At 46.1% G+C, this 17082-nt stretch overlaps 1 non-coding gene across 1 annotated transcript; it reads left to right on the top strand.

The window, feature by feature from the left end:
- Positions 1 to 2294: 2294 nt before the first annotated feature.
- On the top strand, positions 2295 to 2366 carry trnae-cuc (transfer RNA glutamic acid (anticodon CUC)). The gene has a single exon. It is a non-coding gene; the product is annotated as a tRNA-Glu (tRNA).
- Positions 2367 to 17082: the final 14716 nt, after the last annotated feature.

The following is a 17082-nucleotide window of genomic DNA, read 5'->3' on the forward strand; positions in this document are numbered from 1 at the left end:
CTGGGATGACTGAGTGAACCCTTTCCCGCAACGGCAGTTTCCTTCACTAAAAAGGACATGAGTGAATCAGATGGTGTTTTTCCGCCGAAACGTGGTTTCATCGTTAGATTCTGAAGTCCAGATTACTGACCGAACTCCAATTCTGCAATCTCCCGCAGTGGGATTCGAACCTGGGACGCCCCAGTGCTGGGTTGATCGGAGCACTTGGCCATCGCTCCTTTCATCTCCTTGCGCTGGCACGTGAACTCGATGGCGCCGCCGCAGGTGGGAGGAGCAGATGAAGCCATTTTGGAACTTACAGCAGGTGAATGGCCTCTCTCCAGTGTGGACCCACTGGTGGGAGGGTAGTGCAGCTGACTGAGTGAACTCTCCCCAGCACATGGGGCACGTGAATGGCTTCTCTCTGACTGAACCCCTTCCTGCACACTGAGCAGGTGAACGTCCTCACCCCATTCTGAATCCGTCTGTGGGTTTCCAGCACTGATGGGGAAGGGAATCCTTTCCCACAGTCCCCACATTTCCACGGTTTCCCCATTGGGTGGAGCTTTCCTTGTGTTGCTCTGGGTTTGAAATTACAAACAGAGCGGGGACATTGTCTTTCCCACTGCGAGGGGTGTGATTTTAATTCCCAAATTTGAGTAAATGGTTTAAAGCACTTTTCACAGTCAGCGCACTGAATCTCCCTCACTCGGTATCTCAGTATTCTCCCTGCCACACCAGTGTCCAAAGTCTCTCAAGCAGACAAAAGCAAACATTTCTTCAGGACCATGGGGGCAATGGATGACGTATCTGACTCCACCTACTTGTTTCAACTGGACCTCACAGCTTCTTCACACACATCCCAATTCAGCTTTCTCATTGTCATGAAACCGGCGTATGGGTACAATTCCTAATCTGCAGGAATGAGAATATTTTCACTGTCTCGCGTCAGTAAATGTCCCTTAGAACATCAGAGTCCCGTCACAGCGCTGTCAGAGGAGGGGAAGCTGAAAGAGACCCACATGCTGCTCATGGGCACATTTCACTTTCCCCAACTCACCGCCCCAACCACTGCGGCTCTTGGGAGTGGAAAGGGAACAAACACCAAAACCCAGTCTCAGCTTTGTAAATCTTCAGGAAATAAGAAAACTGTACATCCTTTCGGATCTTCCATCGTGGGCTGACAGCGTTGATTTTAAATGGCTGTCCAGTCAGTGTCGATTCGTTTTGGCTGAAAAAATCTTCCTTATCTCATCCCAGCATTTCTTGCCACAGAGAACTGTGCGGCAGATTTCATGTATATATTTCCTTGTATAGTATTTTGTAAATTACATTCGTTTTCTGGTTGTTTGTATCGGGTATTTCAGGTTCATGAGCCGCTGTTTAAGTTGTGTTGGTAGGTTTGTGGGCTACCATGATGCTGAGAGGATTGAGTTCTCCGGACATAATTTCCCAGATGTCTTTATTGTAAAGTAATGTGGCTAGGGTTTCTGCAGACGTTGTGTCTACTTGTGTCAGTTTGTTGATGTGAAATTGGCACACTGAGTTTATTGGGTCGGCAAAAATGAGGACTGCAGATGCTGGAAACCAGAGCTTAGATCAGAGTGGTGCTAGAAAAGCACAGCAGGTCAGAAAGCATCGGAGGAGCAGGAAAATCGACGTTCCGGGCAAAAGCCCTTCATCAGGAATAGAGGCAGGATCCCTCCAGGGTGGAGAGATAAATTGGGGCTGGGGTGTGCTGGGCCAAAGGTAGCAAAAAGTACAATAGATGAATGTGGGTGGGGATGGAGGTGACAGATCAGAGAGGAGGGTGGAGCGGATAGGTGGGGAGGGAGATTGGCAGGTAGGACAGATCATGAGGACAGCGCTGAGCTGGAAGGCTACAATTGAGATAAGGTGGGGGAGGGGAAATGAGGAAACTGATGAAGTCCACATTGATGGCCTGGGGTTGAATTTACCCCAAGCGGAAGATGAGACGTTCATCCTCCAGGCATCGAGTCGGGAGGGAGCGGCGATGGAGGAGGCCCAGGACCTGCATGTCCTCGGCAGAGTGGGAGGGGGTTTGAAATGTTGGGCCATAGGGCGATGGGGTTGATTGGTGCCGGTGTCCTGGAGATGTTCCCTCAAGCGCTGTGACTTGACTCTGCGAGGAGTCGCCAGTCTCCCCAATGTAGAGGAGACTGCATCAGGTGCAATGGATACAAGAAATGACATTGTTGGATACACAGGTGAAAGCCTTCGAACGACCACGGCCCGGATTCGATTTCCGGGCAGGGAAGTAATTTTCAGTAGAGCTATCAGGCTGTGTTTGCAATTCCCTGGTGGTCTAGTGGTTAGGATTCGCCGCTCTCACCGCCGCGGCCCGGGTTCGATTCCCGGTCAGGGAAACTATTTTCAGAGGGTTTATAGGCTCCCCGTTCTTCGTAATTGCTCTATACAGTTATTTATTGATCTTCGTAGTTCCTGGGTGCTGCAGTGTGTCGTGGCTCGTTGAAATAGTGTCCTGATTCAGATATGTTTGTATGTGTCGGGGTGATTGCTTCTGTGGTTATGTTCTTGGTTCGCATGCATTGTTTTCCGATAGACGCTGTTTTGAATTTACCATTGACTGTTCGCTCTCCTGTGACATCTAGAAATGGCACTTTGTTGTTGGTCTCCTCTTTTGTGAATTTTATGCCAGTAAGGATATTGTTGATGGTGTTGTAGGTTTCCTCTAATTTGTTTCAGTTTTTGATGACAAAAGTGTCATCGCTGTAGCGGACCCAAAGTTTGGGTTGGATCGTTGGAAGGGCTGTCTGTTCGAGTCTCTGCATTATTGCTTCTGCTAGGAATCCTGATGCTGGAGGTTTCGTGCGTATTTTGTTGATTTGTTTGTCGGGCTTGTTATTGAATATGAAGTGGATGGTAAGGCACAGTTCCACGAGCTTGACAGTGCTATCTTTGCTGATGAAGTTGATGCTGTGTTTTTGTCTTTGGTTCTTCGAGTAGTGTCTTCAGTTTTCTTTGGCCACGTTGATGTTAATGGATGTGAACAGGGCTGTTATGTCAAAGGACAACATTAATCCATCCTTTTCTATCTCAGTGTCTTTGGTGTTCAGGAATTCTTGGATGGAGTAAATGGAGTGGAGTGAATCTTCGACTAGGTGTTTTAGCCTTCAGTAGAAGCCTTTGACTAGTCTGTATATTGCTGTTCCAAGTCGTGAGACTATGGTCTAAGGGGGGCTCCTCGTTTGACGGGGAGGAGAACAACAACAAAGCGCCATTCCTTGATGTCACAGTAGAGCGAACAGTCAATGGGGAACTTCAAACTGGCATCTACAGAAAAACAACAGACCCAAACCAAGTACTTAACTGCAGAAGCAATCATCCCAACACCCACAAACGAAGCTGCATCAGGACATTATTTCAACGAGCCACTACACACTGCAGCACAGAGAAACTACGAAGAGCACAAGAGAAATACGTATATAGTGTATTTAAGGAGAACGGGTCCCCAATAAACCCTCTCTGCCGATTTCTCATTGATGCTTCCAAGGTGACTCTCAAAAATTCGGTTTATCCCTCCATTCCTTCCTGTTTGTTTTATGTGGGTTTTGAAAGCTTTCCCAATCCTCTGACTGAGTATTGGAGTTGGAAGGTTGTGTTGTGGTTGTACAGGACACTTTTTAGACCACTTTTGAAATATTGTGCACAATTCTAGTCTCCCTCCGATCAGACGGATATTGTGAAATTTGAAAGGGTTCTTAAGCACCAAAGGGTCCACAGAGATGAAGAGGCCCTTCTGCTGCCCTGAGTGTGGGAAGGCCTTCAGTGATTCCTCTGCCCTGCTGACGCACCAGTTGGTCCATACCGGGGAAGGATGTTCTCCAGCCCCAAGTGCGAGATGGCCTTCAGCAGTTCTTCCCACCTGCAGAGACACCAGCGGGTCCACACTGAGGAGAAGCCGTTCTTCTGCCCCGACTGCAGGAAGGACTTTGCACTTTCCTCCGACCTGCTGCCCCATTGGTGGTTCCACATGGGGGAGAGGCCGTTCAGTTGCCTAAGTGCAGGAAGTAATTCATCAATTCCTCAGCCCTGCTGATGCACCAGTCCGTCCACACCGGGGAGATGCCATTCTCCTGCCCGAGTGTGGGAAGGGCTTTACCCGCTCCTCCACACTGCTGAAGCACCAGCTGGTCCACACGGAGGGATGGGGGGTGGAGAGGGGAGGCCTTTCTGCTGCCCTGTTTGCGGGAAATCGTTCAGCAATTCCTCCGCCCTGCTGAAGCCCCAGTGTGTCCACACGGGGGAGAGGCCCTTCAGCGGGCCCGAGTGTGGGAAGAGGTTCATGTTTTCCTGCAACTTGCGGAAGCATCAGCGGGGGCACCAGCGCTCCCAGCAATCAGATCCCACCGGTAACGCTGCCTTTAGTCACCCCCCAGGACTGAACCTCCTGCCAGTTCTGACAGTGGGTGCACTGGGAGAGTAGGTAGGCTGTTTTAGTCTTCTGCTGGACTGCAATTGCCTGCCCCACCCCCCACAACTACAACCCCATGGTGGCTCAGGGTTAGCACTGCAGCCTCATGGCACCAGGAACTCGGAATACTTCCACCCTTGGGGTCTGTGTGCAATTTATGGAGGGTACGAAAATGGATCTGAGTGGGTTACTCTTCGGAGAATCAGTGCAGATGTGTTGGGCTGAAGGACCTGTTTCCACACTGTCAGAGTTCAACCAACATATGAGCTTTGTTTTCATTGGAAACTGCTGCTCATTGAGCCAGGGACTGCACATTGCCAAATGAAATGATCCAGAGAAACGTAAGACCGCAAGACCATCGGAGCAGAAGTTAGGCCATTCGGCCCATCGAGTCTACTCAGCAATCCGTTAGTGACAAAAGTAGCGCAGATGAGATTAGCAACAGTGTGGAAACAGGCCATTTGTCCCAACAAGTCCACATCGACCCTCCGAAGAGTAACCCATCCAGACCCATTTCCCTCTGACGAATGTACCTAACTCTATGGGCAATTAAGCATGACCAATCCACATGACCTGAACATCTTTGGACTATGGAAGAAAACAGGACCACCCAGAGAAAACCCACGCAGACACTGGGAGAATATGAAAACTCCTCACAGACAGCCACCCAAGGCTGGAATCAAACCTGGGTCCCTGGCACGGTGAGCCTGCAGTGGTAAACACTGAGCCACTACATATTGCAACCCGAAGTAGGCAAGCAGGAGGTTGGGAGAATGCAGCAAGCCAGGCAGCACCAGGATGTGGAGTAGTCAGCGGTTTGGGTATTAACCCTTCTTCATGATTGAAACGTTGATTTCTCTGTGAGAAACGATTTACGGGAATGTTGCTGGGGGTTGGAGGGTTTGAGCTACAGGGAGAGGCTGAATAGGCTGGGACTGTTTTCACTGGACCATCAGAGGCAGAGGAGTGACCTAATAGAGGTTACAAAATCATGAGGGGCATGGACAGGTTAATAGACAAGCTATTTTCCCTGGGATGGGGGAGTCCAGAACTTGAGGGCATGGGTGTAGGGTGAGATGCGAAATATATTAAAGGGACAACTTCACAGGATTTGGGTCAGGTGTTGTCAAATGGGACTAGATTACTTTAGGATATCAGGTCAGCATGGACAAGTTGGACCAAAGGGTCTGTTTCCATGCTGTATGTGTCTCTGACTACGAGTCCTGATCTAAGTTTAAAATAGAGTCCAAGTAACTTTGAATAGTTCAATCTTGTTGAGCTCACCTCCTGAAAGGTTTCAGACGAATCCCTCTGAGCGATACTGTTTAAACATGCTGAGTTGGACAAAGTATCCCATCAAGTTCAACACAAACCCAGAGTTGAAGAAGTCAGAAGTCAGAACACCAACGGGACCAAAACTGATCATAATATTCCAGGTACAGCCTCATCAACGTCCTGTATAACTACAACATAACTATATCTATACTCAATTCCCGAACTGATCAAGGTTCGTGTACCTAAACCTTTCTTCATTGCATTGTGTATCGATGTAATCAGAGATATAGGACCTACTTTAAACTGAACCACAATCCTGATTCTGGGGGCACAATGACTGACAGGGAAGGCAAAAGGGAGATTGACCTTTAAATGGAGTATAAAAGTAGGGAGGTGAAAGTGGAGGTTTTGATTGAAAGTGCAGTGAAGATTCAACCAGCTGACAGTGGATCTGAATCACATGTCGATCAGATCAGGTTCGGACGGCAGGAAACCAGATAAGTTTTTACAACAAACCACAACGAGGTCATCATTAGACTCTTAATTCCGGATTTATATTGAATTCAGATTCCACCATCTGCCGTGGCAGGTTTTGAACACAAGTCCCTAGAACATTACCTGGGTGAATAGTCTGGTGACAATAAAGTCGGCCATCGCCTCCCCTGAACACATTGGCCTATTGTGTTCAGAGGCAACAAAGGAACAAGAGGTTTTAGCAACTGTTAAGTTGTTGATGTTACACAAGGGAAAATCAGCACTCTCAGTAATGGCACATACTGAAGTCAGTGTCCTGGATCAGAGGTAAGGGCTCGGGAACCATAAGAAAAAGGAACAGGAATATGCCATTCAGCCCGTTGAGCCTGCTTCTCCATTCAGTAGGATTCTGGGTGATCTGGCATTCCCCACAGTCACTTTCCTGCCCTTTTCCTGCAACTGTTCATCCCCTGACTCTTCACGAATCTATCCATCCTAGTTTTAAAGTGACATAAAGACTGTCAACAGAGTTACTGGGGTGGGGGTGGGGGAGTGGGGGGGGGGGGTGGGTACGGGGGCTGAGGTCGAACTTGGGGACTAAAACAATGGCTTCACACTTCACAACATTTAACTAAGGGAATGTTTATGGTTATCCAATGCTGGAAATTGGGCAGGCATTCAGGTAAAATTATTGGTAAATTATGAATGACAGAGGAGTCGGGAGAGAAGTGGTGTTCAGGTACAGTTGGATATCATTAGTATAGATGCCAACACCAGCAGCTACGGTAAAACAAATCAGAACGGAAGACGCTAAAATCATACCCTCCCAGAGGATAGAGTGATGCTAAAGAGGGTCAGTACTGTCATTAACTCTGATCAAGGCTGTCCGTAGGTCGACGAGGGAATGTTCATCCCTGTCACCGTGACAAAGGATGTCAAATATCACCTTGATAAGAACTGTTTCAGGGGTGGAAACCAGACTCCAGGGCTTTAAACACAGAATTCTGGAAAAGATGGGAATGGCTAATTCAACAATGTTACATCCAAACTAACACTTCTTTTCGTGCGATAATAATAGAAGTGTTTTGGTTTTATGTTTGAAGATTCTCAGCAACACTGAATAAGAAGCAACAAAATTAACACAAGAAATACTGCAATTGCTACAATGTGCCTGCTCCCAATAGGGGGCCATCGGTGTGAAATTAACTGTCTACAAGGGGCAATATTGGAAAGGAATTACCCAGTTCATAGCTATAAGAGGGGAGACACAGACTGCTTGATACAAACATATAATGGGCGGGAGTTGGCCACTCGGCACTTCGAGCCTGCTGCAGCATTCAATAAGATCATGGCTGATCTGAATTCAACCTCAACTCTACATTCCAACACATCCCCGGCAATCTTTCACCCACTTGGTTATCAAGAACCTATCTACCTCTGCCTTAAAGATTTTGAATCCACTGCCTTTTGAAGAAGACACACAACCCTCAGAAAGAAAAGAAATCATCCTCATTTTTGTCTTCTACATTTAAAATATGACCCTGTACTTTCAGATATTAAGATAGGGACACAAGCTGCATTCAAATAATACCTGTGGTACAGTTAACTATCTCAAAGTGCTTCACGTGAACATTATGAGAATTCCTTTAAAAATCACAAGACCGGAGCACAGATGAGACAGGTGACAAAATACTTGGTCAAAGGGACAAGTTTAGGGCAATCTTTTGAACAGGTTCAATTTCCCAAACATCAGAAGACAAAGACGTGAACAACAAACACAAAATAGCAACGAATGGGAAACAACAGTGTAGTCATAACGTCACAGGATGAGTAATCCAGGGAACATGAGTTCAAATCCCACCACAGCAAGAGGTGAGATGAGAATAATTCAAATCATCAATGGGGAACACAAAGTAAGTCTCAGTATGGTATCGATGGCACTGACGTCAATTGTCCTAAAATCCCATGTTCACCAATGTCCTTTCAAGAGGGAAACTGCCATCCCTGCATGGTCTGACTTACATGTGACTCCAGACCGACAGCAATGTGGTTGACTCTTAAACTGCCCTCTGAATTGGCACAAGCAAGACACCTTGCACTTAGGGATGGATAACAAATATCAACCTTGTGAAAGTGTCATAACAGAAATTGCTGGAGAAACTCAGCCAGTCTGGCAACACTGGTGGAGAGAGAGAGAAAGAAACAAAGACAATATCCGGGCTTGAGTCCAGAACAGTTGTGAAGAAGGGTCACAGCACTTGAAATGCTAACTCTGCTTCTCTCTCCACATGTGCTGCCAGTCCTATTGAGTTTCTCCAGCATTTGACGCATTTTTGTGTTTCAGATCTCCATCATCTGCAGTTCTTCATTACACTGACTTAGGGAAGCTCAAATCCCATAAAAGGGTAGAGCAGAAGCGCTGGAATTACTCAGCAAGTCTGGCACCAGTTATGGAGATAAAAACAGTTCGTACTTCGGGTCATTGAATGATCTTACATCAGGGACAAACTTTTGGGGAAGCTGCAAGAATAAAAGGCACTGGTGTAACTTCAACATCTGGGAGAACTCTCTCAGCCATGGAGGTCAGGCTGACTCAGCATTCTGTTCCTGCTCATTACCTGTTAAATTCTCCATTTGTTTTTCTTGTTATATTTCTACATGGTTGACACATTCCTATGTTTTAAAATGAAATTACAAACAGACAAGAATTTTCCATGTAAGTAATCATACATTAGAGGGTTTGGAACGTGAATGTAAACTTTTAAACTATTTATTCATGCATGGGGTGTGGGCATCGCTGGCAATGCCAGCATTTATACCCATCCTTAACCACCCTGTGGTTGGTTGGAAAAGTGCATGAAGGTGTCTGAGATTGTCTTGATCAGCACAGCAATCTCAAAGATGGGTGTGCTCAGGTACAAGTACCCTCCACTCCCACAGCCAAGTCTGCATTCACTTCAATTATAGATGCCATCTAAACCTCCCAGGACAAGGACAGCATGGGATGACAATCAGAATAAAGCTTCCTCTACTCTTGAATTTCAAGTGAAGCTACCTCAACACTGTCCCCAACAAACACTGCCAAGACAGAGACTGCATTGGGTTAGATACAGAGTAAAACTTCCTCTACACTTCCCCATTCATACAGTCCCAGGACAATGACAGCAGAGGGTTAAATAAACAGTAGAGCTTCTTCCATTCTGACTGACACTTAGTACGTCCTACACTAACCCTCAAGGAAAATTCAGAACTGAAGTATTATCTGGTACTGAATTCACACATCCTAATGGGAATGACAGCAACAGAAAATCATGTAGTGAAACACAGATAAAACACACACAATGTACAACAAAACTAGACTGTTATTTGGATCAAAGACATAGTCCCTGCAGTGATCCGAATGTGAGCTGAACAAATTTCACACTTGAACAATATTCTCTGGGAATGCAATGTCCACCTCACTGCTGTCTATTCAGTTCCTCTGCTCTCGTTCAGGGCTGAGTTGCGGCTGACCACATTGTGGCGTGGAGGTCAAGAGGTTGGACAGTGAAGGTCAACTTGGATTGAGGGCATCCTTTGTCATGCCAGTGAGGTCGAGGGTCGCTCATTTACTCAACTTATAAGCGGGGACAAGGGGATGTCAGGCTGAGTTTAGAAGAAACAGATGATCCGATGGAGCTGTATAACATCTGGAGAGGACTTAATGCAAATGTAATGTCAACTCAATTCTAGCCAGAGACTAGTCTCTCATTTAAGATAGAAGAGTTTTGTTTTTCTCACAAGTGTTCTCGAGTCTTTGAAATTCACCTCTTTAGAGAGCAGCATGTGGTGGTGACACGGTGGTTAGCACTGCTGCCTCACGGCATCAGTGACCTGGATTTGATCCCACCCTCGGGCAGACTGTCTGTGTGGAGTTTGCACATTCTCCACTTGTGTCTGCGTTGGCTTCCCGTGGTGCTCTGGCCTCCTCCCACGGTCCAAAGGACATGCAGTTGATGGTAGACTGACCATGGGAGATACAGGGATAGGGTAACGAACTGGGTCTGGGTGGGACGGTCAGTCAATGTTGACTCGATGGGCTGAATGGCCTACTTGCACGCAATTGGCCTATAATAATCAATACTATGCACTTGCTTTATGGTTATCGACATCAAATTACATGAGTGGTTTTGATTATTTTTTTCTTATTATCGTATTCAACCAACTACAGCATCTAGAAACTTGCTTAATTACAATATCCAATATCTGCCGAGTACTGTTTCTTTTTGTCACGACCATTATCTTGAACTCTGACGTGTGACCTCCTCATTGCTGTCAAAGTTCTTTATTTGTCTATACATTGTCATGTTTTTACTTTGTCGAATGTCTTCCTGGCATTTGTAGTTAAGACCCTATATTCTGCCCTCGTCAACATTTTCCCTTACAATTCTCTACTAAGGATTTCACGAAAAAACTCAGAGTGTGGTGAGACTGCAGAACTCACTACCATAGTGAATACTTGGTTTGGAAGACACGACAACTAAGGGTAAGCAACCCAATACAAATGACTGTCACTGACACCAGATTCACAACACAGTGAAATTTAAACATGCAATATCCCTCAATTTCTCAACTGTCCCAAACCAGACTTGGTGAAGAACAGATCTTGCACATCAACATTATAATTTAAACAAAAACGAACAATTATAAATACGGCAAATTTTCTAGGGCAAAGTTAAAGAAGATAATCTAATTAATAGCAATGATTTAAACCCTTTGATCAAGTCCCCCACCATCTCAGAGACAGAGACTTAAGCGCCAAATTAAGAAAAAAAAAATTTTTAAACATACCAATTCAAGCAAACAGTTTCCAACATAGGATTGCCAAGCCTTTGTGCAATCTTTGGACTATCACTGTTTCACAGACACGTAACTGTAAATCTAATTTAAAAGTCACTGCTGAATGTGAATAGACACCCCAGTATTCAGCTGTTTCTTACAGGCTGGGACTCATTCCCAGAAAGAGACAACAATTCTTTAACAGGACAGTAGAATCTGGAGAGAACAGCTCCTGGTCTCAACGAGCAGCAGTGCCCAATGGAAGCAAAGTTGCAGGGGTGGGGGAGCACGACGGCATAAAACAATAAAAACCGACCGACTCTCCCACTATAAGCACTGTCAGAATGTGCAGGGGTTCAGTCCTCTCAGTGACCCACAGCAGCTTCACCAGCAGAATCAGATTGTTGGGAGCACTGGTGTGCCCGCTGGTGCTTCTGCAAGGTGCAGAATGATGAGAACCTCCGCTTCCACTCGGGGCAGGTGAACGGCCTTTCCCCGGTATGGCCTCACCTGTGCCTCAGCAGGTGCGAGGAATTGCTGAAGGCCTTCCCGCACTCTGGACAGGGGAAAGGCCTCTCCCCCGTATGGACCCGAAGGTGGGATGCCTGGGTAAAGCCCTTCCCACACTTGTGGCAGGAGAACGGGCTCTCCCCGGTCTGGACCCGCTGGTGCCTCAGCAGGGCAGAGGTATCCTTGAAGGCCTTCCCGCACTTGGAGCAGCTGAAGGGCTTCTCTAATATGTGGACCCGGCGGTGGGTCAGTCGGACGGAGGAATAGCTGAAGGCCTTCCCGCATTCGGGGTAGGAGAATGACCTCTCGCCTGTGTGGACCCCCTGGTGCCTCTGCAGTGCATGGGAATTGCTGAAGTTCTTCCCGCACTCAGAGCAGGAGGACAGTCTCACCCCGGTGTGACGGCGCCCATGAGTCTCCAGGTCAGATGGGAAACGGATGCCTTTCCCACAGTCGCCACATTTTCATGGTTTCTCCACGGGACGGGATTCCTTGGGTTTCTCCATGACCGAAGCTTCAGCTGCACACAAACGCATGTACAGCACCTTCCCGCCGTGAATTACTTTTCCCAAATGTATAACTTTTACTGGCTCCACAGTCAGAGTGCTGCAATAGTCGGGTCTCTCATCCAGTCTCACTGATGCTGAAAACATACTGAAAGAGGAACCAAAAAGCTTGTTTCCTTCTCACAGAATCAGAGTCGAAAATTGTTATAGTCCCGATGGATTCAGTGACTGCCAGACATTGACGTGAAATTGAGGACTGCAAATGCTGGAGAGTCAGAGTCAAAGCACAGCAGATCAGGCAGCATCTGAGGAGCAGCAGAGTCAATGTTTCAGGCAAAGCTCTTCATCTATTGATATTGAAATGTCCGTCTTCAGATCTTCAAATAATCTGTAAAAAGAGATTACAAAAGTCATCACTGTTAGTCCAGGTTAGAAATTCCAAACAAGCAATTCTACTTTCTGCAGAACATTCTTTTCTTTTTCCACAAAATTGAAAGCCCCATCGCACTCCCTTTCATCCCTCTATTCTCACTCCGCTCAAACTAATCCTCCCGACGGTACTGATTCAGGATCTTACAGAGACCGAAAAGTGAAAACATCAAGACAGACACCTCTGAATTTTGGATACCTCCACCTGAAAGTTAGTATCTTTCACGACATCTAGGAGTGAGTAAGTCTGATTTTGGGAAGCAAAAAAAAGTGTTAATTCAGGATGAACCTTCATTGCAGTTTCTTGAGAAACAACCAGACACTAAATGGTTAACATCTGGGGAGGTGGAAGTGGGGGGATGGAGGAAATGAGATATCAAGGCATTGACACCGACACCAGACAGAAACTGAACACATAGGCAGGGCAAACATGACGGGCAAGCCAGAGTCATAGAGATACACAGCACAGAAACAGGTCCTTCAGGCCAAATCATTCGTGCCCACCACATAGCCTAAATTAATCTCGTCACATTTACCAGCACTTGGCCTATATCCCTCTGAACTCTTCCTATTCATATACCCGTCCAGATGCCTTTCAAATGTTATAATTGGACCTACATCCACCACTTCCTCCGGCAGATCATTCCTTACACTTGCCTCCCTCACCTCAAACATATTATCCTCCTGTTCTGGACTTCTCCCATCCCAGGGAAATGACCTTGTCTATTTACCCTATCCATGCCTCTCATGATTCAATAAACGTCTGTAAGATCACCCCTCAACCTCTGGTATACCGGGGAAAACAGCTCAAGCAATGCACTGCGTTTCCTTTTAGCTTCACACTCACAGAACCTTACTCCCGTGTAAAACATTGTTTCCCTCCCCCACACTCTCCATGGGAAAAGCCAAGGCTGCTGAGACTCTGGATTTGGGGGAATGCCACGTAGAATTCCTGCAATGTGGAAACACGCCATTCAACCCAACAAGTCCACACCGACCATCCAAAGCGTAACTCCTGTGGACACATTCCCCTATCCCATGCCACGACACTTACTGCACACTATGGGCCCATCTAGTATGGCCACTTCTCCCGAAACTGAACACCTTTAGATTTTGGGCGGAAACCAGAGCACCCGGGTGAAACCCAGCAGACACGGCAGGGAGAATGTGCAAACTCCACACAGAGAGTCGAAATCGAAAGTGGAATCGAAAGTGGATCCCTGGCGCTGTAAGGCAGCAGTGCGAACCACTGATCCATCGTGCTGCCCATGTGTGCAGAAAGAGGTGGGGGCTGGGAACTTTGTTAATGGTACGGCACAGTGGATTCTTGAGTAAGGTTAAATCTCACGGCATCCAGGGAGAGCAAACCAACTGGGGACAAAATTTAGAAGCGCGTTGTTGGAGATGCTGGAATCCTTCCTGAAAAAAACAAATGCTGGAGATCACAGTGGGTCAGGCAGCGCTGTGCTACTCTATGACTGGACAGTGTGGACGTGGAGATGATGTTTCCACTAGGAGAAGGGTTGAGGATGCCAAGTCATTGAGGGCATTTAAGACAGAGATAGGTTCTTGAATAATAAGGGGTCAAGGGTTATGATGAGAGGGCAGCAGAATGGGATAGAGAAACATATCAGCCATATCGACTGGTAGAGCAGACTCGATGGGCCAAATGGCCTCATCCTGCTCCTGTGTATTGTGGTCTTAAAGCTCGGCAGATAACTTAAGGGGTTCTCACAAACTATTTCAGAATCCTGAAGAGGAGTTGTTGGACTCGAAACTTTAACTCTGCTTTCTCTTCACAGATGCTTCCAGTCTTGCTGAGTTTTTCCAGTGTTTTCAGTTTTTGTTTCAGATTTCCAGCATCCACAGTTCTTTGTCTTATTTATCAAATTCATTTCTTGCCCTTCCCAAGTGTCTGGAACTTCATCTCCCTGATCTACAAACTGTTCACTTACCCTAGAAATGACCAAACCTCCTTATCAAAGTAGATCCCTTTGTTGCAAAATGATTGTTCAATTCTGTGACCAAAATTATTGCATTCGTAATTACTTACACCAGGGACTCACAATATCTCAGGCCAGAACACAGCTAGATTGTTTCAGACAGTACATTTATGTGATTTGATACAATTCCCTATTCCCGACTTTACCAGCGTGTTGCAGGGAATGGCGGGTTTGAGTTAAGAAGAATCTGGGACATTTTTCCAATGGAGCCGAGGAAGTTGACAGTTAACCTTATAGAGATTTTTAAAATCAGAAGGGGTATAGATAAGGTGTCATTACCAGGAGGCTCCGAATATTTTATTGCTCCAGAAGGTGTAAAAGGGGGTCAAAGCTTCAACAGAAATCGAGCAGAGCTGAGAACAGACAACATTTAACTCTGTGGGAACAGGGAGATTAGAGGACAGAGAAATCAGGACCTGAAATCCGAGCTGACACCAGACTACCATGCTATCAGTGCTTTGATTAGCAGTGCCCACCCTCTACCGTTACTGAGCTCCTAACTCGACTTGAATGCCACGTATCCCCTCGATATTCCGGATCCTTGTCATTCTGAAGCCATGTCTCTGGAAGGAGTCTCAGATCATAATTATTCTCTACAATGTGTGCAGTCAATTAATTCGCTTTTGTTACAATGCAGCACACATTCATATACTGAGCTTTTAGTCTTATTTTTTGTGATGGTGAGAATCCAGTTTTGATTGCTAGTACATTTATTCTCCTCGTCCCTTTCTCTCATTCTCTGGTGTTTGGTTTCCACATCACTACATTGCTCACTGGCCTTGATTTGGATTGGCTATGCTAAATTGCCCAGTGTTTAGGGATGTGCAGGTTAGGTGGGTTAGCCATGGGAAACGCAGGGTTATCGTTTCAAAGTAATAGAAGGAGTAGGCCATTTGGCCCATCGACCCTGCTCCGCCATTCATTAAAATCATGGCGGATCGATCAATCGTCTCAGCTCCTCCTAATTGCATTATCCCAACTTCCCTGAGTTCCCTTACCTCGCAAAAAACCCATCCAACAGTGTCTTAATGAAGCTGCCTCTACTGCTTCCTTGAGCGCAGAATTCCATTAATTTACCATTAACCACATTGGTCCTGCCCTGAGTTGCCTCATCAAAATGCAACAGCTCATATTTGTCTAAATTAAACTCCATCCACAATCCTTGGCCCATCGGCTCATCTGATCAATTATAATTTATATTAAACTTTCTTTCCTACCTTATTCCCTAAAAGCTGAAAATCTCCATCCCAAACTCTCGCCCTCCGTTCTCACTTTGTTGAATCTAATCTCGGATGTCCTCATTCTGAAGGGTTTGGTTCATGCTGATTAACAGGCCCACATTCAAGGGGGATCTAACTGAACCGTACAGAACATTGAACGGCCTGGACAGAGTGGATATTGGGAAGATGTTTTCATTGGGAGGAGAGACTAATACCAATGGGCATAGCCTAAGCATAAAGGGAGAATGGAGATTAGGAGCAATTTCTTTAGCCAGAAAGTGGTGAATCTATGGAATTCATTGTCACAGAAAACTGTGGAGGCCAGGTCACTGAGTATGTTGAACATTGAGATAGAGATGTACAGCACAGAAACAGACTGTTTGGTCCAACTTGTCCATGCCGACAAACTATCCCAACCCAATCTAGTCCCACCTGACAGCACACGGCCCCATATCCCTCCAAACCCTTCCTAATCATACACCTACCCAAATGCTTTTTAAATGTTGCAATCGTACTAGCCTTCACCACTTCCTCTGGCAGATCATTCAATAAACGTACCATCGTCTGCGTGAAACAGTTGCCCCTTAGGTCTCTTTGTATCTTTCCCCTCTAACACGAAACCCATGCCCTCTCGGTCTGGACTCACCCACCCCAGGAAAAGACTTTGTCTATTAATCCTATCCATGCCCCTCATGATTTTATACATGTACAGTTACAACGTTGAAAAGATATTTGGATAAGTACATGAATACGAAACTTTCGAAGGTTTATGGGCCAAACACTGGTAGGTGTGCCGAGTTTAGTTTGAGAATATACTCAGCACGGGCTAGTTGGATGAAGGATCTGTTCAGTGCTGTCAGACTCTGTGAATGACCTGTACTGTTCTTAAAACCATTTTCTTACCTCCCCCGATAAGCATCCACTTCTTTGTTGTTCAAAACTCAGATGAACTTAGCCTTGAATATGTTCAATGACCCCACTTCTGAACTCAATTCCTCTTCGTAATATATCACTTGCCTCGCTCATTGCCTGCTGCATCTGCCCGACAACTGGCATTGACTGGTGTGGAGGGACTCTGAGACCCCTTAGTACATCCATACATCATTCCTGATGAAGGGCTTGTGCCCGAAACGTTCCCTGTCCTGCTCCTCAGATGCTGCCTGACCTGTTGTGCTTTTCCAGTGCCACATTTTTCGACTTTCACCTCCAGTCCTCACTTTCTCCACATTCCAATATGTCACCATTTCAACAATGCACTGCTTTTTTTTAAACAGCAAAGGCTATAACTTCACATTGCAGCACTGCACTTGCCATGGGTTTGCCAATTGAGACACAGACCTGGACCAACTTCGGGAAGAGGCAAAACACTGAGTTCTGAACAAAAAGCGTAGCACACTCAAAACGTCGGCTCT

The sequence above is a fragment of the Chiloscyllium punctatum genome, chromosome 36, assembly GCF_047496795.1.
Source record: "Chiloscyllium punctatum isolate Juve2018m chromosome 36, sChiPun1.3, whole genome shotgun sequence".
Taxonomy (NCBI): Eukaryota; Metazoa; Chordata; class Chondrichthyes; order Orectolobiformes; family Hemiscylliidae; genus Chiloscyllium; species Chiloscyllium punctatum.